Genomic DNA, 4,130 nt, shown 5'->3' with positions numbered 1-4,130 from the left:
GTGTTCGGGCTCTCTCTCATCCCAGCGGTGCCTCCATGCCAACTGTTGCGCCTGCCATTTTCCTTTAAATTCCCTGTTTAATATCATTTTGTAAATAAATTCCCTAGACACGTGCTCCTTTTGCCTTTGGTCATTGTTGTGTTGCAGTCAGGGTACCTGGTACCCATGGCCAACAAAGAAGAACAATTAATAGTAATTAACTTTAAATAAAATGACCTGGCTGCCGTCAGTCAGTTTGCCATATGATGACTGTAATTTGATGACTCTTTTTCAGTATCTTTTGTGCTGCATTTGTGTTTATAAACATTGCACATTTGTATGTATTTCGCCTTCTTGCAGAGGTGTGGGTTTACTGCTTACATGTAAAACAATGACATTTTATTTTGAAATTGAAATCAGCAGGGGATATTACTACAATGACCTTTCACTTGCCGCCAACCCGTTGGCAGACAGAAGCTCCGCAGCGAAGTTTAGACGGTAAGTTTCATTTGAGATTGATTTATAGTATTCGCTTCAAACCATGCATCAGTTATGCAACATAAGTTTAATAGGTCCTGACTGCTGGTTCTTCTGGTGATAGTTAGCTAACTGGCTAACTGACGCTGTCTAAAGCTAACAAAAGTCCACAAATGGCTAGCTAATCAACTACGTTAGGCTAACTAGCCCCTGGCGATAACTAGCCACATAATGATCCCTGAGACTAAATTTAGATGGTATTTATTTTCAAATTGTGAAAATGTAAATCTCTCTGCTTTGTCTATTCAGTGTTAACTGTTGTAAGTAAACTGCTGTATACTTTTATGATAAATATTGGTTTAATAAGGCAAAGTGGAAGTTGCCTTACTTTCATTCACTGTGACACAGAGCAGCCAAGTGAGTAAAAAGTTTAAATGCAGGTTTAAGTTTTAAGGATATACAGTATGTGTGTTTGGGAAATCGTTAAAGGTTTACAGTTTAATATAATCATTATAACCTGTGTTTTTTTTCTTTTTCTTTTTTTACACAGCTCTACAGTGAATTCCAGGGGATCACCAATAAAAAATGTGCTTTTCCCCCTTTGCTTCACCCGGCAAGAATACAACCCAGCCACTAAATATCTACAAAGAGAAGGAGGCTGGAAGTTTTGATGGCAGATGAGCAACAGGTAAGGATGCTTTAATGCATCACGTGTTTTGTTTTCTCTCCATTTGTGACAAAAGTCAAAAACTACATCAGATACAGAGATACTGGAATATCACTAATCACTTGTAGGTTTTAGTTGTGGTAAGTCCTATCGAGTTGAAAGTGTTAATGCTATCCACTCTTGAAAAGGCAGTGTTTCTTGAGGGTTTTGCATGCCTTCAGTGTCTATTTATTAATGGCAGTTATATTGTAGATCAAGTGCTCTCAGCCTTTTTGGATATAGGGACCGTAAGAAAGTGAGGAGCATTTCACTTGCACAAGGTGGTGGTGGAGTGGGGGTGGATACACGATGTCTGTTCTTGTCAGATAACATCTTTGCCCAGTTGTTGAGAATCATGGTTGTGGATGGTAGATTGCACTCAATTGGTCACAGTACAATCTGCACTGCACATTCGAGGAGTTTATGTCACTGTTATATACAGTACTGCTCAGAAATTTGGGGTCGCCTGCCACAAAAGCTTGATTCTGTTCAGTCCGATGGCTGAGAGGACTAGTCTGTCAAGAGGGCCTGGACTAACTTGCAGTATCTCAAGAATTTGGTCACCATAACATTATTTAGGGAAACCTACTGACTACAGGATTGACTTTGGTTGATGTCACAATTTGTGCCTTTTTGGACGCAAAGGTGTGTGTGTGTGTGTTTCTGTGTGTGATTTTTTTTTTTTCATCATTAGCTTCTAATAGCTTGATCTTTAGTACAATTACACCAACACACTGAATCTGTATTATCTTCTCAGGATGATTTGGAGGCATGCCAGGAAGGTCCAGCAGCTTTGGAAGCAGTGGTCATTGATAAGTAACTGCAGGAATGCCCTTTGAAACTCACCACTTGTCAATCATACTCAACCATCTCACAGATCTTGAACAGATGTACTGTTGATTTTGTTTGGCCTTATTTATGCTCACCATATGAGCTACCTTAAGAAGCTAAGTGGTTTCTTTGAGTTCATCCACCTCTTTGAGGTTTTGTTTTGCAAAGTACTATTATACAGCTACCTGATAATGAACAGTAAAGTTGTGTAAAATAACAGAAAATGTTTTGTTTTGTTTTTTACATTCCTACGTTGATTTAATTTACCAACTTTTAATCAAGTATGTACAGTATAAATCTGTATTTTGAATGTTGCATAACTTTATAAGAAAAGTGTATCTGTAAAATGACATTAAATATTTGTATTTTTAATCATATAACTACCACTTCTTTTACTGTTTACACTAATTCTATCAAAGTTTAGAAATATTTTTAAAGTATTAAACTTTAATTTAACAGTTTCATCTATTAAATGAAAAATAATTATTTGTAAAAATACGATATGCTTGCAAGTGTATTTTAACAGTCTATGTGGAAAAACATGAATTTTCTTTAAATAAATGGAATGTTGTGGTTTTTTCACAGTACGTTTTTTTTTGTTATTTTACATTAAACATGTAAAATCACATGTTTATTTTTGTAACTTCACCTACATTTTTATGTGACTTAAAAATACAGGGAAAATTCTGTAAAATAAACATGGAAAATTCTGTTAAATTACAGATTTTTTTTACAGTGTGGGCCGGGCCTGAATATGATTACCTTTTGTACATATGGCATCAAGTTGTAGTGCGGTTGCAGCATAATGAGAGGAGAACAACAGAGAGAACTTGACTTTACTGACTTTTTTGTGGCTTATTTTGAGTCATTTTCATCATAGATGGACCAGGCACATTCATGGATTTCTTGATAATGCAAGGCAATGTCATGGGACTGTTTGTATGTTTGTTTTTTTTTGTTTTGATGCATTGCGCTTGTGTACTTTCAGAGGTGCGCTGCAGGGACTGGGCGTGGTGTCCTCTGATGGCTGGAACGGCCCACCCTCACACATTCGTAAATCAACTCCAGTCAAATACTCTTACTCACTGCCAGATTATTTAGTCATTTATGATACATGGTACGTGGCCTCAAAACTAAATGCATTTACCCGTGTTGTTAAGCTTTTCCTTTTCTAGTGTGCATTTCTAGTAACTTTGTTTCTCTTTGGCTTCTCCAGGGATCATCACCTTTGAGTCCAGCTCCACTTTGCTCCCTGCCACTGAGCCTCCAGCACCTCTGCCACCAGCATTCATTCCTCTGTGGATCCTCTTTGTCTCCACCACCAGAGCCTCCACCACAGCCTTGGCCTAGTTTCCAATACCACACCTGCTGTTCCGTCTGAGTCTCCCTTCCATTACCACCCGCCTATGTTAAGAGAAATAATAAATTCCCGTAAAACTTCTCCAGTCCATGGTGTCCGCTTTTAGGTCCTGCATACAACCTATCACGTACCACAACAGGCAGCCTAATACACATCATTATACTTCATGTCCACATTGCACACCCCTTTTGTGCTTGTGCAATAGCAACCATGCCAAAGCACACCTCCTCAAACCTTCTCAGGGCCAAGATAGTGCACCATGCTTGAGCAAGGTTCGAAGTGCTCACACTAGTCAAACTGGACTGTGGTTGTCAAACATGCTTGGGTACCGTATGGATTGCCTAGTGTGAGTGCGCTCTTACACTACAGTGTAGAGCCAAGAGTCAATTACTGGACAAACAGTGTGTTGATTTTAATTCTGTTTCACTTCACTATGCCCATTCAAAGATATCAGTGTTTCAATACATCAGTTTATGTAATGCTTATGAGATGACTGAGTTGGGACCCACAATGCTGCATTTGCAGCAGGCCCAAAAAACTTCTCACAACAGTGTTGCAAAGTCCTGCTAGTTCCAGCTTAGTTATCAGAATCAGAATTCCTTTATTGTCCAGCAAACAGGGAAATGTCTTTGCCATAGCAGCCAAAGGACAGTAAGATTACAAAAAACAATACAAATAGTAAAAATAAACAATATAATAAAAAGGTATGGTAATATGTTACTGCCCCAGTGCTGTGGGTGTGTTTGTGTTGTGTTTTCTTTCACCCATTCAGGTGAC

At 38.5% G+C, this 4,130-nt stretch overlaps 1 long non-coding RNA gene across 1 annotated transcript; it reads left to right on the top strand.

The window, feature by feature from the left end:
• The first annotated feature begins 406 nt into the window (after positions 1-406).
• Positions 407-2,357, top strand: LOC115597284 (uncharacterized). Its single transcript, XR_003987057.1, has 3 exons — positions 407-477; positions 1,007-1,144; positions 1,920-2,357. It is a non-coding gene; the product is annotated as an uncharacterized LOC115597284 (long non-coding RNA).
• Positions 2,358-4,130: the final 1,773 nt, after the last annotated feature.

Source organism: Sparus aurata, chromosome 16 (genome assembly GCF_900880675.1).
Source record: "Sparus aurata chromosome 16, fSpaAur1.1, whole genome shotgun sequence".
NCBI classification, from domain to species: Eukaryota; Metazoa; Chordata; class Actinopteri; order Spariformes; family Sparidae; genus Sparus; species Sparus aurata.
This window is presented reverse-complemented; position numbering and strand designations above follow the sequence as displayed.